We start from the raw sequence: 17,387 nt of genomic DNA on the forward strand, positions 1-17,387 counted from the left end.
ATTTCTTAATGAAGAGGTGCCAGAAGCAAAAGGATTAAGTTGATGTCATAGATGATTTTGTCTTGTTTGAGTTATCTATTCCTTATAGAGCAAGGTAATAATAGGCTGGCACAATAAATTTATGTTAACAGTTTCAAACAACATCTGGAAGATTAGCCTGTCTACTCACACAAATACACTTCATCATAAGGGTCTGAATATGCAGTGTCTCTTGCTTAGGAAAAGCATTCATCAAGTCATGTGATGAATGTGCCCTTCATAAATAGCTCTTCTTCAAGGCCTGGGTCACCTACAGGCATTGACTGCATTAAACCTTGACACACTGTCAGTGAGTCTTGTAATGAACACCAGGTTTTCCCTCCTCAAGGGTACTGTTAGAAAGAACATCCTATTCTTGTTTAATTAACATTGATTTTCTTCAAACTGGCTATTACCCTCGGGTCTTAACTTTTTTTGTCATTCCTTGAAATGGGGAAAACATTTCATTTGGGCTTATAAAAGGTACACTCTTCTAATACCTTTGATTAATGGAAGACTTTGCTACTCGTTTATATTTCATTCATTTTGTGTTTGGACCCGAGCATTTTTTTCTCATTGTCTGAAAATGCCAATGAGTGTTATCAAACCCATAACAAGGATAAGGATACAATATCACTCAAATCTGAACACTGGCAAACCAGTAGGTCCATGTGTTGTACTTCAATCATCCTGTGACTCTTAGAGGAAAGGTAACTGGAGTAATAGTCAAACATAAACCTCAAGTTGTAAACAGGCTATGCCATACTACTACAGGCGCACAACAGCAGGGTTTAGGGGTGCCTCAATTTCTTACCAGATTATAAATTTAAATTTCCAAAGAACATGTGTGGCATTGATGTGTACCAACTCCAAAACGGTAAGGACATTCTGGTGTTCAACTCTGAGGGGAAAAAAAAACAAACAAAAACTGCTCTGGGTTCTGGACACCAACCAGAGAATATGTCTGCAGTACCTGAAGATGTTGTCCCCAACTGTACAGTCCCAAATTCTCAAACTGGTAAATCCTGCACCCACTCTACTGACGGAAAAATTCTTTTCCCTTTTTTGTGGTTTCACTTCTAAAGTACTTTGGATCATTTCAGGGTGTGTATGATACAACCTGGGCACTCAGCCGGGCCACTGTGGCTGCAACTCCTCTCCGAGAGCACTCACCACCGGCGCATCTTCATGACATCAACGGAGCTGCAGTCCCTCTGGCCCAAATACCATCTTGCTATGCTCTGCCAGGCCACTCACTCTTGCTTGTTGACCTCTAATGACAGCTGTTTCCCTCTATCTGACTCGCTCTCTTTTTCTCCCACCAAGTCACGGGGAATGTCAAAGACTTTACTAAGGCCTGAGTAAATTAGTGTTAGTGTGCTGGCTTTCCTCTCTCAAGAACCAAGATGGGGAAGCCATCTTGGCAGCTACTCTTGGTTGGTTGCCATTCTGAACTGAGGCAGAAAGATGGTGGATGCAAAGAAACTGAACAAATCTCTGAAGTGGATCAATTCGAAGCTCCAACTTGTTCTGTTGGGAGTGCAAAGCACATCCCGGAACACAGACTCTGCGGATGATCAGAAATGGCAAGGAGAAATTGGTTATCCTCGCCAACAACTGCCCAGCTCAAGGAAATTTCAAATAGAATATTATGCCATGTTGGCTAAAACTGGTGTCCATGACTCCAGTGGCAATATAAGTGAATTGGGAATAGCATGTGGAAAATACTACAGAGTAGGCACATTGGTGACCATTGACCCTGGTGATTCTGACATTATTAGAAACTGGTTAAAAGTAAACCAGGGCCAGGCGGTGGTGGTGCACGCCTTTAATCCTAACACTCAGGAGGCAGAGGCAGGCAGATCTCTATGAGTGCAAGGCCAGCCTCATCTACAGAGTGAGATCCAGGAAAGGCACAAAGCTACACAGAAAAACCCTGTCTTGGAAAGAAAGAAAAAAAGTAAACCAGGAAAGTTTTTGTTTAATAAAACTTTGCCAGAGCTTATTTTTAAAGAAAAGAATCAAGGGAGACAATGTACCAACTCAGCTGCTCTCTTCATTGTGTCTCCCTTCTCCACAGAAGCATGTGCTCTACATAATACTTCCTTTCTATTTAGATTAATAATAAATTAATTAATTAATTTTAACAAAACAACAAAAAAGGTGTTTTGGTTTTTATTTGTTTTGCTTTGAATCAGGATCTCATGTATTTATTACAGGCTGGTCCTGAATTTCTTTTCTAGTTCATTTTCTAGTTGAGGATGACCTTGAACTCCTAATCACCCTGATTCCACCACTCAAATGCTAAGATAACATGTAGCCAGAGGTTTTTTTTGTTTTGTTTTGTTTTGTTTTGTTTTCTGACCTGCCCCATCCAGCGGCTACTTGCAAATAGTCACTCAGAGGCTTAATATTACACATAAACCCTTGGCCTATTGTTCAGGCTTATTCCTAACTAGCTCTTACAATTTAAATTAACCCATTTCTATTTGTCTATATTTTGCCACATGACTGTAGCATTACCCATCTGCTGGCATCTTGCTCCTTGGGTAGCCAGATAGTGTCTATCTTGACTCTGCCCTTCTTCTCCCAGTATCTCTGCTTAGATTTCCCACCTGGCTCTTATCCTGCCTTGCCATAGGCCAAATGGGAGCAACACATATTCACAGCATACAGAAAGACATCCCACAGCAATAAGAGGCCTGTGCCAACATACCAGGTATCAGTGCCCACAATCCTACTCAGAGCGACATACATGCTAAGCCCATATGGCACCAACTGAGCTTCATCTTCTGCCCTGGGTGGTTTTGGAATCAGCTTAAACCAAAATTTAAAACATTTTTCCCAGAATCTTACATGGTTCTCTTTCAAATAAAAACTCTGTTCTTGTGTTCTTTTCATATATATTGAAGATTAATTTTAATTTTCTTCATGTGTATGTTTGTGTGTGATATTTGCATGCAGGTGCCAACAGAGGGCAAAGAGGGTCTCGGGCCCCCAAAAGCTGAAGTTATAGGCAGTTGTGAGCTGCCCATTGTGATTCTTGGACCAGAACTCCAGTTCTCTGCATGAGCCACAAATGCTCTTAATGGCTGAGTTGTGCTTCCCACAGTAATTCCAGGATTTCCCTCACATCTGTGAAGTTCTAAGCTGTATCTCTCAATCTGAGAATCTCATTCTCTTTATTGCAAAGGAATTTTTTCATATTTACTCTAACTGGATTTTTTAAGTCATTTTTTCACAACTAATCAGTATTCGCAATGGAACAAACTACTCATTCATTTAAGACAATTAGAATCCACTCCTGAAATTATAAATTTGAAGACCTTAACAGAGGAGGGAAGTACCCAAAAGTAGTATAAAATGCTATCCCAAAGAATCCAAGAACAGTAAAAGGAGACAACTTTATCTACTCACCACTAGGGGGGAAAGGTCAAGTTAATTCCTAAGAGGAAGGGTTGCCTAACTCTAAGTACCATCTGACAGAGTTTGTATTTTATCCTAGCTATTATTTTTTTTTCAATTCAGATGAACATGCCAAGGTGGATAGGGAAAAGCCCAAGAGGCTTCATCCACATATATATGGAGAGAGAGAGAGAGAGAGAGAGAGAGAGAGAGAGAGAGAGAGACTCTGTAGGCAACTGAGTAGAGCTGAGAGTTGGAGAGGTGGTGTTTCCTAGGAAATAACTGGTTGTCCTGTGTCAAATTGTCAACTGTTTGGAATATTACATTTGCTTATGCTGTATTTGTTAATGATGTAAAGATTTGCTGCCTGCCTACAGCACCTTATTGGTCTAATAAGAAGCTAAATGCCCAATAGCTAGGCAGTAGAAGGATAGGTTGGGCTGTCAGGCACAGATTATAAGTAGGAGGAGGAATCTAGATTTAAAAGAGAAAGAGAGGAAAGAGAAGGAGGGAGAGAAGGAGATGCTTGGGACCAGACAGACAGACAGACCTGGAATAGGACACACAGAATGGAAGAAAGACAAAAAGCTCAAGGCAAAACACAGATGAAGAGAAACGAGTTTAATTCAGTTATAAGAGCTTGCAAGAAAAGAGCCTAAACTAAATCTAAGCATCCATAACTAATAATAATGCTCCATGTCATGATTTGGGAGCTGGTTGCTGGTCCAAAAGGAAGTCTGCTATGCTATAATCAACTCTAAAAACGTACATACAATATATGGACTCAACAGATTATATTGAGTGGAATAACAATTAGTGAAAAAAGGGGCCATTAATTTGAAACAGAGTGGAGAGGGGAATGTGGGAGGGTTTGGATGAAGGAAATAGAAGGGGAAAATGTTGTAATCAAATTATAGTCTCCTCTTCTATTAAGGCTGGATGAGGCAATCTGGTGGGAGAAATGGGTCCCAAAATCAGGCAACACAGTCAGAAACACCCCCTGCTCTCACTGTAGGAGTCTCACAACAAAGACCAAGTCACACAACTGAGGTAAGGGAGGAACTGGGAAGAGGGAAGGGAGAGGAATCTTTGACTTGGATGTAAAAATAAAAAATAAATAAACAAAATTATGATCTCAAAAATGAACAAAAATCTTCTGATGAAGCAGAAAAAAAAACTTTTGACATGAAATTTATCTTTTGTATAGCCATCCCCACATCCATATCTATGTGATTTAGTCCATGGATAATTAGGTTCTCATATCCCTGGTATCATACTCTTCTGGGTAACTATGGTTTACTCCTGGCCCAGCAATAAGTAGAGTTCAGAAATCGATTTGCATATGTGCTCTTTGACTGTCAGTGCCACAAAGACAGGGCACTACTGTACGGAGCATAAAGTAATGACAGTCATTCTTCCTGCTCTTGTGCCTTGCACCATAAAATGCTTCATCTAAGGAACAATTAGCCTAAGTACATTGTAGTGTTATTTTCCTCTGGACATTCTGCCAATTACCTACCAAAATTCTAGATTAAATCTAAGGAATTCATGCTTACATGGTAGTTTTACATTGACATCTGAACGTATTTGCTCACTTCAGCTTGTTCACCGTTTATATATATTCACACGCTTCACTTGGTAAAGGAGAGTGGTTATTAATAAGCAAGTATGCATCTACCTTTAATTTACTAACAGTTATCTCAAGACACTGCCCGAGAGAATTTAACAGCAAGGGACATGTGTATGTTTCCAATTTATCAAACTACATATCATTCAGAGCCTTCAGTTCATTCACGTAGATTTCAGCCAGTGCTGGAATACACACAAAGCAAAATGGCATTGTGAAAAAGAACTGGAATACTCAGAACACTTAGTTTGTACAGTATTTCCTAAGGATAGAAATGAGTCATATTTTCTCCCTTTTAGCTTTTTTTTTCCAGAATTGGTGATGATTAAATGTATTCCTCTGGAGGTTGGACAGATGGCTTAACCATTAAGATTGCTTGTTTCCTTTCCAGAGGGCTCTAGCTTGGTTCCCAGCAAACACATGATGTGGCTCATGACTGGCTGTAACTCCAGTTCCAGGGCATCCAACAACCTATTCTGGACCCCACAGGGACTCTATAGTCCCTTCAAATGGGACTTGCTGTCCTCAGTGTCAACGGTGATACATTATGTTGATGGCAGACACTCGATTTGCTTTAATTCAGTGGATGACAATGACCTCTGTGCTGTCCATCTCTTCATTCATAACCCCAAGTTAACCATGAGGAAAGTCTTAGGACATTCTGAAAAAGTTCTGAACAGTAGTATTCCAAAACATTAAAGCAAGCATATCAAAAACCATTCAATGAGAGCTGTCATGATCAAGAAGAGTCTAAGGAGAGAGCAATGACATGTAATTAGAGACTCACAGCCAGACATCATGCAGAGAGAGTCTAAATTGGAGGTCTCCATCAGATCCCATGCCCCCCTCGGAGCTTGGGAGGGAGAGGAAAGACTGAAGAAGCCAGAGGGGATGGTTGACTCCAGGAGAACATGGTCCACTGATTCAACTAAGCAGGGCTCCTGCAGACTCACAGAGACTGAAGCAGCAAGCAGTGGGCCATCATGGATCTACACCCAGTCCTCTGCATATATGTTATCATTTAGCTTGATGTGTTTGTCAGCCTCCAAACAGCTCCTAACAGTGGGAGTGAGTGTCTCTCTGACTTTTGCCTGCTCTTGGGACTTTTCTTCCTTTTGGGTTGCCCTGTTCAGCCTTGATAGGAGCAAGTTTTGCCTTTTCTTATTGTATCCTTTTCTGTCATGTTTCATTGTTGTCTCTTGTAGGCCTGATCTTTTCTAAAGGGAAATGGGGGCAGGGCGGGGGGAGGAGTAGATCTGGTGAAGAGGGACCATGTCAGGGAGCTGGTAGGAGTGCAGGGAGAGGAAACTGTGGTCAGAATATATTGTATGAGAAAATAATCTAGTTTCAATTTTTTAAATGTGTTTTTCCTAAAATATATTTCAATAAAATACCTGAAATTTTTAAAGGATATGAAACAACTTCTTTGAATCAACTTCCTTCCCTACTTTTATATTTCTTCCTTTCTCCAAAATCACCTACTTTTATGGTCGAGCTTTAGAAGACAGAGGTTAGGCAATGAAATTGCAGAGATCCATGGAATAGAGTATGCTGAGTTCACACATAAGAAAAGGTAGCATATCTATGAGACAGGATCAAGTTTCTACAAAGACACAAATAGCTACCACACCATGTGCTGCATACTATGAATGTGACCCATATTAACTTGTTAAATTTATAAACATATCAATGGTAGCCCTGTGTATGTTCACATACATGTAGGGGCATGTGTATGTTCAGATACATGTCTATAACCAGTCTTCCTATAGATTGCTAGCTCTCTAATAACAACATGGAGATTTTTATAAGTTATGAAAACTTGACCTCAGCTTAGAATTGTTCCCAACTAGTTCTTAAAACTTAAATTAGCCTATTTATATTAATCTACATTCTGCCACATGGCTCATTACCTCTCCTCAGTACTATACATCCAACTTCCTCCACATCTGGCTGGTGAATCCCCCACCTCAAATTCTTTCCCAGAGTTCCTATCTCTGCCAAGAAGTCCTAACTATCCTCTCCTGCCTAGCTATCAGCTCTTTATTAAACCAATCAGAAGGTGCCTTAGGCAGGTGAGGTAAAACACAGACACATCTTTACACAGTGTACAAAAAGATTATCCCAATACATGTCCATTTTCATGTGCACATGTCTGAGGTCCAGAGGAAAGTCAGTCATAGGCATAATTATTCAGGTGCCATCACCTTACTTTTTGAGACAGGATCTCTCACAGGACCTTGAGTTGGTCAATTCCACTAGACTATGGGACCATGGGTCCCCAGAAATCTGACTATCTCTGCCTCCACAGCCAGTGAAGTACACCATAAGTGCACGCTGACATAAACAGTGTTTTAGATCTTTCCTTCCTAGGTTCTCATAGTTATGTCATAAGAGCACTTTACCAACTGTCTTATTTCTATTACCTGATGATGGCACTCATCATCGTTTGCCCATGAGTCTTAGCTTATCATGATCCCAGAGCTAGCAAGTACTGGAGACAATTCGACATTTAATATCTCTTGTTCCTTCCCTCTGTGCAAACTGTCTCCTAAGAAAGCAGTAGAACTATCATTTGCCTTCTGCAGCCTGACACTTCCATTTGTGTATAACTGTCAAATATGTGGTGCTTCTGAAACCATCCCACTATGTTTCCTATTTTTATGGGTGAATGGAGGTAAAAGGATTAGAAAGAAACAGCAAACTTGGGAGGAAGAACTACAATTATTTAAATGGTTACTGTATCCCAAAGTACTTAATAGATGCATCTTACCTTCATAATTTTAATTTTTAATTGCATTGGCAGTATCTTTATCTCTGCTGTCATAAAGGGAAAAGTTCTTTTTCTTTTTATCACTCTCCACAATATTTGATGATATAGTATACTGCCTGCCCTGCTTTCTCTCTGCTTCATACCTGCTTTGTGCTGGTGTGATTTCATACACTATCTTCATATACACTGTAATTATTTAGGTAATGATGGCCTATGCACTTAGCTTTCAGATACCATCTAACTACAAACTTAATGAGTAAAGAGATAATACATATTTTGTTCTCATCTGCCTCATCAGCACAGTGTCTGACATTCTACACTTAAATATTTTAAGTTTGTGAACTAATAAATGATGTATAAATAATTACTTTCCTTTCTGAAATACGCCTATACTTTGCCAATGAAACATGCCCATATGCCTCTTATACATAGCTATGATTTTCAGTGAGTTTGTATGTATATTACACGTGTGCCTGTTGGAGGCTTCTCACATGCCTGTGTACATGTGTACGCCAGGAATCAGTACTGGATGTCAACCTTGTGTAGTTAGAGTTTTCCTGCCTGTCCCAGTCAGGACAAATCTCTCTTACCCGCCAGTCCCACAGTCGCTCAGACCCAACCAAGAAAGCACACAGAAACTTACATTGTTTACAAACTGTATGGCTGTGGCAGGCTTCTTGCTATCTGCTTCTTCTATCTTAAATTAACCCATTTCTGTTAGTCTATACTTTGCCACATGGCTTGTGGCTTACCAGTGTCTTTACATGTTGCTTCTCATGGCGGCGGCTGGCAGTGTCTCCCCCAGCCTTCTACTTCCCAGAATTCTCTTCTCTCTTGTCCCGCCTATACTTCCTGCCTGGACACTGGCCAATCAAAACTTTATTTACACAGAGCGATATCCACAGCACTTCCCCTTTTCTTTTTTTTTTTTTTAAAAGAAGGTTTTAGCTTTTACATAGTACAATTACATATAACAAAACAATTATCAAGCAAGAATTACAGTTACAATATTAAAGAAGATATCCTATCTATCTTATATTTGTGAGTCCAAGGTTTTATATCTAATTTATCTTTTATCATAACTGAGGAAATTATATCTAGTCTTCAACCACATCAAAGACCTCAGAAGGATATAATATTACCTGAGAACCGGGAGAAGGATGCAAACAACTTTCGGGAGTCTTGCAGGGTAGACAGAGACAGCTGGCAGCCTGAACAGTCACCTAATGTTCCTTTGTAATGTTGGGGCATTTGTCTTCAGCCCACAGGGCTAGAATCTCTTGGTCACTTCTCTCAAAGTCCTGTAAAATGTCTGGCATTTTCCTCTGTGAAGCAGGAACCTGAAGGACCATTTTGTCAAGCAAAGTTTATTGGTCACCTTTCTATGGGTCCTGCATGTCCAGTCGATCAAGCAGTCCAGGCAAGAACAGTTTCTTGCCCAAATGGCTATTTTTGCCAAGGTGAAGATAAGATATGAAGTGTCTTCAATGCCCATCGTTGTCTCTGAAGTAAATTGGTGTTGCCAGGAGCAGACATGTCTCACTGTCCAGAAAGTCTAAATTTTAAAAATATTTTAAATGCCATATTCTGTAGACCTTTGAAGTGTTTGAAGATTACCTGTCTATCTGAAATATCTCTATGTATATGTAGAAGACTTAAGTAACATGGCTACGAGTATGATTATCATAGATGACCAGTTATTAATCTATTTTTAATTATCCATTACAATTTTAAATGAGCTATACAAACATAATACCTTAAACACGAGTAGAAATATATACATAGTATAACAAAATTAACTTTAAGTTTGTATCAATAGACTAAAATCTAAACCAATGTAAAACATTTTAAACAAGTTGTTGCTCTTTAGAAGTAAGTTCCTTCCTTAATCTACCCTTTCATCCTATTATATCTATATCATATCCCCTTTTCTTCTTTAAAAAGAGATTGCATTTATAATCAATCTACTTTAAAGAAAAATATTGGTTTTTCTCTGTCCCACACCAGAGGGCTCTTCTGATTTGGGACACAAGAATCTCTTAACCTTTTCTTTTAGCAATATGTCTGGGTTTAGAGAAGGAGTGAGCCAATTCCATCTCCAAAGCCAGCTTGATAATTTTGGGAATGTGGGCGTAGTTTTTCTTACTACTTCCTGCTGGAAGGGGGCGCTGTACTTATGGGGATACAAAGAAAATTTTAGGATTATGGAGTAGTCCATTAGGGTGAACCTCTGAGCCAGTTGCCTTGAAACCATTCTGGATGTCGGATCATCTGGGCCATGGTGTCATTGGAGACCTTTCAGGTGGTCTTAGCTGATCAAACCTGATGTATCTTAATCTGGAACAAATCCATAGCCTCTGGCTTTCTGTGGAAACAAAAGCAGAGACTCCATTCCAAAGCAACATATCCTTATATCCAAATTTTGAAGTCAAGGTACCTTTAAAATTTACATAGTTGTTTAACTCAACAGCTTTTATGATCAAATCTTTTTCTGCAGTTAAAAATCCCAAAGACAACATAAGCCAGATTCTCTGTGTAATATCCATCTTTGTAAGATTGAAACGCCACTGTGGCTGCTGGCTCCACCCACCTCAGCTTCCCAACATGGCGGTGGTACAGTTTACTGCCAGCTCTGGGTCTGGAGCCATGTGTACCATCAACTATCAGAAGCAGTTCTATCAAAGCAGTGCATAGCCCAGAAATCTTTTTTTTTTTTTTTTTTTTTTTTTTTAACTAGCAAAGGCTAAATCCACCACGTAGCAGAGTAAAGTGCCGCTTGTAGACTCCTCATTCCCGCCACACTGCAGGTCAGACGCACACGCCAGGAACCCGCCATAGGAACTGAAACCGGCAGGCTGCCGCTAACTTGAAAGAGACACCTAGGAAGCTGTTTTTAGCTCCGTCTTAGAATCTTTTTTCTCAGGTTTTAGGTGGAAATTCTTGCCAACACATTGGGCGCCATTTGTAGTTGGAGTTTTCCTGCCTGTCCCAGTCAGGACAAATCTCTCTTACCCGCCAGTCCCACAGTCGCTCAGACCCAACCAAGAAAGCACACAGAAACTTACATGTTTAGAAACTGTATGGCTGTGGCAGGCTTCTTGCTATCTGCTTCTTCTATCTGAAATTAACCCATTTCTGTTAGTCTATACTTTGCCACATGGCTTGTGGCTTACCAGTGTCTTTACATGTTGCTTCTCATGGCGGCGGCTGGCAGTGTCTCCCCCAGCCTTCTACTTCCCAGAATTCTCTTCTCTCTTGTCCCGCCTATACTTCCTGCCTGGACACTGGCCAATCAAAACTTTATTTACACAGAGCGATATCCACAGCAACCTTGGTTTTTAATAGCGAAAACAATAAAAGGTCCAGCCTTTATTGTTTTCTCTCAGGGTCCATTGAAGTCTAACAACCAGCTGAGGATTCTAATCTGAGGGTTATCAAATGAATCTAAGCACACTGAGTTCTTTAGTCCATTCACTTTATTCTTCTAAGTCAATTCTGTCTACAGTTTCTTTTCTGTTCTCATCCTTAGCTCCTCTCGGTCCCTCCTGTCTCAGTCCCTTCTGCTGTTGTCTCATGTCTATCCAGTTCTTTCCATCTCCGTCCTCGTCTTTGTTCTAAATCCATTCCCCCAGTGCTCTGTGGAGACAGTATATATACACAAGCAGTAAATCTTGGGCAAAGCCATATGAGGCCTGAAGTTTTCAGGGTCTCAGAGAGAGGTGATAAAGATCCACACATAAAGCAATAAATGTCAGCTTCCAATTACAACCCAAAAGGGGAGTGACTAAAGGGGAGTTCTCTGGTAGGGTCAACTAAAGGCTAGGATCAATTAGGGAACCTAGGAATAACACCTGGTTGAGGAGGAATTGAAACTTAATTTGCACAAGAAAGAAGCTTGGCACCTATTGCCTGCCTGGCCTCCTTGAGTCAGTGGGAAGTAACTGCCAGTTAACTCAGTAACTAGCAAGCTGCTAAAACATCATCCCAGGAATGTGAGCAGTAAATCTCTTAAATTAGTGTCTTGTATAAATAACCTGGGGTGAAGGTAAGAAGTTGAGGATTTAATTGCTTAGTGGTTACTTTCTCTTATCTGTGAGATGAACTGATGTTTATCTACGTGCAGTTTTGTCCTTGGATAAAAAGGTATCTTTGCTGAAATACTTTTGTCCGGAGAATGGCCCTGGCCAGATATTTGTTAATAAAAAATAAACACAGCTGGGGATAGTTATCCGGTTACCCCAAATGTACAGGGAAAGTTGTGCCCCAGATTGAGATGCCATCGTGAGATTACATGTGCACATAACATGGAAATGCACAGTAGATGGGGAGAATCATGGCTGTTATTGCACAAGAAGTTTACAACAAGAGACAGCCAGTTCATTGAAGAGGCAGTAATTCCATAAACGCCTTGTGTGATGGGTCCTCTAACAGAACCCTTAGTTCTGATAGGTTGACCTTCTGCACTCTAGTTGTCACCTACTGTATACTCCATGGACTTTTAAGACCAGTCTCTCACTGAATATGGAGCTTACCATTTCGGCTGGACAGGCTAGCCTCTGCCCTACCTTTTCTAGAGTTACAGATGTTTGCTGCAGCACCCATACTTTATGTGGTGCTGGAGATCCAAATCCAGGTCCTCACACTTGAATAGCAAGCACTTTACCCACTAAGCCATCTCCCCAAGCCTTAAGGTTATTTTTTGCTCAACATTTCTTTAACTACACTCCAAGATTTATGAAAGAGCAGTTTTATCATTTTCATTCTATGTACCCTCTATCTCTTTATTCACACACTGTGAGCACCCTGTGTCACAGATGCCAATAATGACACCCTAGGTGAAAGAAAGGTGCTTAAAGCCAAAGAAAGAAAGCTTGGCTATGCTTTTACATCTTCCCTTCCTGGGACTGTTTTTACATAAAAGACACATTATTATAACAGATGCACAAAATGAATATTATCAAGAAACTTAATGACCCACAAAGTGAAAACCCATAGATAATAATGCTGTCCTGTATTATGTTTAATCAGATTGTAAATTGATTTAATGTATTGTGTTAGGGAATTATGTAAAAATAAAGTAATTGTACTTGGACTGGAGATATGACTCAGTAGTTAAGAGTATTTGGTATTCCTGTAGAGGACCTTGATTCAGTTCCCAACCCCAACAGAGCAGTTCACAACTCTCTGTAATTCCAGTAATTACAGTTCTAGAAGATCTAATGGCCTTTTTGAACCTCCTTGGGAATAAGCATGCATATGGTACACATACATCCATGCAGGCAAACACTCACATACATAGAATTAAATTAAACAATGCTTTTACAAAATAAGCAGTATTAAAGATATATTTTAGCTTTGCTCATCTCTGAAAGATGTAAATTTATAAAATAATATCTATCTTAGTTGGCTTTATTGTTATAATAATTTCCTATTTGTATTTCATGATATTATGAACCGCAAATGTAATTAATAAAATTGATTTTAAAATAATAAAAGATAAACCCGAAAGAGTATTCCTGAAGAGTGTGGCTGAAACTCACCAAAATGACTTCTCATGAAGACATTAGCATCATTAATGATTGTGAATGGAGCTTTAAAGATCAAAGGTCATTTTTCACTATTACCAAACCACATTCTAGGAATGAACTCCTCCCATTAGCCTAAACATTAACTTGCCTCTCTTTTAGGCTATGACTAGCAGAGAATAGGAGTAAACAGAGTTCTCAAAGCATTAAATAAAATGGCTAAGAAATACCTTTTTTGTTGTTTTGTTTTATTTTTTGAGAGAGAATTTCTCAGTGTCAGCGTGGATGTCCTGGAACTCACTTTGTAGACCAGGCTGAGCTTGAACTCAGAGATCTGCCTGCCTCTGTCTCTTAAGTGGACTACTTTGACATAGCCTCTTGCTCAAGTGTGGTGGTTTGAAAGAAAATTGTCTCCAAAGGGAGTGGTGCTATTAGGAGGTGTAGCCTTGCTGGAAGTAGTGTGTCACTGTGGGGGTTGGGCTTTGAGGTCTCTTTTGCTCAAGCTTCCCTCATTGTATGACAGTCAGTTGACTTCCTGTTGCCTATAAAATGCAAGACTCTCAGCTGTTTCTTCAGCACTACTTCTGCCTGCATGCCATGCTTCCCATCATGATGACAATGGACTGAGCCTCTGAAACTGTAAGTGAGCCATCTTAATTAATTTTTTATAAGAATTGTCATGGCCATGGTGTCTATTCACAGAAATAAAAACCCAAACTAAGGTAGAAGTTGGTACCAGGAGTGGGGGAATTGCTATGATAGGCTTGACCATGTGTTTTTGGAGGAATTTGGACTTGGGTACTTTGGGTTTAGAAGGCAGTGGAAGACTGGTGTTGAATGTGATTTGATGAACTGTCAGAGGCTACCTCAAGAGGTTTCAAAGAAGAATTTTAGTATGTTGCCTAGAGATTGTTCTTGTGATATTTTGGTGAAGAAAGTGGCTACTTTTTGCCCTTGTCTAAAAAGTTTGCCAAAGCTAAAGTGAAGGATTTTGGATTAATTCTGTTGGCAGAAGAAATCTCAAAACAGCCTAATATAAATTCTGTCATGTCATTTGTGGTGGTAACACTAATAAAGATTTATAGTGAAAAAGAACTAAAAAAAAAAAGCTTTGGGCTGAATATAATTATACTCCTTTAGTCTTGGCACTTCAGAGGCAGAGGCAGGCAGATCTCACTCAACTAAGTTTACAACTTGTGAAGAGGAATTTAAGAAAAGCTTAAAGCTAGGTGTAGTGGTGCATGACTTTTATCCCAGCACTGAGAAAGCAGAGATTGGCAGATCTCTGAGTTTGAGGCTGGCCTGGTATACAGAATAAGTCAAGAACACCAAGTTTAGGCAGTGAAGGTAGAAAATAGAAAACGGGTAAAGATTTAATTGAACAAGGGGGCCATGTTCCAGCCGCAGCAAGCAGTAGAACTTGGCAACTTTGGCTCTGGTTTTAGAGTTAAGGATAGAAGAAACAGGGTGTTGAAGAGTACCTCTACATCTAAGGAATGCAGCTGGAACCAGGCATGTGTCAGGGACATCCCTGAATGGAAACCTAGTAGAGAGGCCACACGTGAAGCTGTGAAGTTGAAGCCTGGATTGCCTTGGAGAATCCAAGATGTTAGAGATGCCAGTCATGGGATACCTGCCGAGGAGAGCTGCTAAATGGGAGTGAAATCAGCCCAAGAGAAATAAGTGTATTGCAGTCAACAAAGCTGAACAGAGTTGGAGAGCTCAAGAGCATTTCTATGCAAAGTTTGGAGTTTGCCCAGCTGGGTTTCAGTCTTGCTGTGGTCTAGTATTTCCTCACTATGCTCACTTCCCTGTGTTTTTGAATGGTAATGTATATCCTATGCCATTTTTATTTTGGAAGTATGTGATCTGCTTTTTTAATTTGATTTTTACAGGTGTATGACAATTAAGAGATTGCCATGAGTCTCAGAAGAGAATTTGGACTTTGGACTTTGAAACGAGTTTGGGATATTTGAAGTTGGACTGAATGCATTTTTTTTTTTGCACTATGATAATGCCTTTGGGGGTCAGGGAATGGAATTCAGTGGTTTGGAAGAAAATGGCCTCCAAAGGGAAGTAGCACTAATAGGAGGTTTTTTAAACTTGCCCTTGTTAGAGTAAGTGTGTCACTATGGGGACAAGCTTTGAGATCTCTTTTGCTCAAGCTTTCTTCAGTGACAGTCAGTCAACTTCCTGTTGCCTACAAGATATCGGATTCCCAGCTATTTTTCCAATACCATTTCTGCCTGCACACCATGCTTCCCATCATGACAACAATGGATTGAACAACTGAAACTGTAAGTGAGCCACCTCCAATTAATTGTTTTTTCATAAGAGTTGCCATGGTCATGGTGTTTCTTCACAGCAATAAAAACCCTAACTAAGACACCAAGTTGGACAGGTTAAGGTAAAAGAAGAAAGAAAGAGGTGGGGAGAGGGAGGGAGGAAAGGAGTAAGGAAGAAGGAGAAAAGGGAAAAGAAGGAAATGAGAGAAAGGAAGGAAGGAAAGAAGGAGGGAGGGAGGGAGGGAGGGAGGGAGGGAGGGAGGGAGGGAGGAAAAAAAGAAAGAAAAAGAGAAATAGAAAAAGAAAGATGACAAATTGACAAATGCTAAATGATGTCTGGACGCAGGGAAAGGTGAAAATTTATTGTCTGCAGGAGAGCAAACTGGGCAGCCAATATGAAAACAAGTGTGGAAGTTCCTCAAAGAGCTAGAAACAGATCTATCTTATGATCCAGCTATACCAGTCTTGGGTTTATTTCCAAAGGATTGCATATCTTAGTCTAGAGATAACTGCTCATACATGTTCTTTGATACTCTATCCACAGTAGTCAGAAAATGGAAACAGAAACAGTCCAGATGCCCAGCAACTAGGTGGACAGTGAACGTGTGTTGTATTTACCCAATGGAATCTTATTCAGCTGCTTGGAAAAGTGAAGTTGTGAAAATTGCAAGTAAATTAATAAAAATAACCATTCTGAGAAAAGTAACCTGGACCTAGAAAGACAAGCAAAGTGTTTCCTCAGTCCTTTGTGAAACTGTACAAGAGATGTTTTCTTTCAGGTTGGTGGGTGCTGTTTGTCCCTTCTCTGACATTTTTCCAGGATAAAGAAGTTCCACTTCCCATGTCTGTTTCCTTAGCACTTCTTTAAACTCTGTGAACTGCACATTTTCTTCTCAATGAATTCCACTCATTCAGCATTCATTTTGTTCTGCTGTGTTTCTTTTGTAACCAAGAATCTTGACTTGTTCAGATTTTACTTCTCTGCTCCTCCCCCTTCTAATAATTTTTGGTTTATGTCCATTTTGCTTGGAAGAAAAAAGAAGTACAGTTCTTAGTATATATGTTTTCCACAATTTTTAAATGCGTCTTGTTCTCCTAATACTTAACTCTGTAATGACCATATTGTTCAACATTAAATTTATACGGTATGCATTATTAAAAATATTTTAATGAGAAATAACTTGAAGAGGTTACATGGTTGCTGGGGAGGCGGTAGACTTCCAGGTGAAATTCAGATTCTCAGAGTGCCACTCTCAAGCAACTTCTACTCTACTCAGCCTTTTCATTGGTGTTCCCTCCTTCAAAGCCAGAAAGCATATTATCTTGCTTCTATTTGGGGGAGTAGCTTTTCATTGATGACATACTCTGCTTTGGGTTTGACTTTTTTGGCATAAATAACACTCAATATTGCATATATCCTCACAGATGCAGAGAACACAGTAGTGCTTCTGGTTCCAAAGGGCTGAGGGTGGGGAAGGTGAGGATATTGCAACATATATGTTGCTAACATTAACATTATCATACAATTCACTGCTTGTAGCACTTGTTTTAGCTAGCATCACTGAAGCCGTATGTCAAGGAAGTAGTTAACCATTTTATGTTTCCTTTGGAGAAACATCAGCTAAAATCTGTTGATCACATTTCCAGATTATATATAATTTTGGCGCTGAAAGTTTAGGGTTTCTTTATGTGTTTTGGAAATCAGCCCTTTTCCTTCCAAATTGTTTGAAGGTACCACCACCAACTTTCCCAAATAA

General features: G+C 39.8%; 1 pseudogene; it reads left to right on the forward strand.

Annotated features, from left to right (window-relative positions):
• The first annotated feature begins 1,485 nt into the window (after positions 1-1,485).
• On the forward strand, positions 1,486-3,090 carry LOC118569844 (annotated as a pseudogene).
• The last annotated feature ends 14,297 nt before the right edge of the window (positions 3,091-17,387 follow it).

Source organism: Onychomys torridus, chromosome 18, assembly GCF_903995425.1.
Source record: "Onychomys torridus chromosome 18, mOncTor1.1, whole genome shotgun sequence".
NCBI lineage: Eukaryota > Metazoa > Chordata > Mammalia > Rodentia > Cricetidae > Onychomys > Onychomys torridus.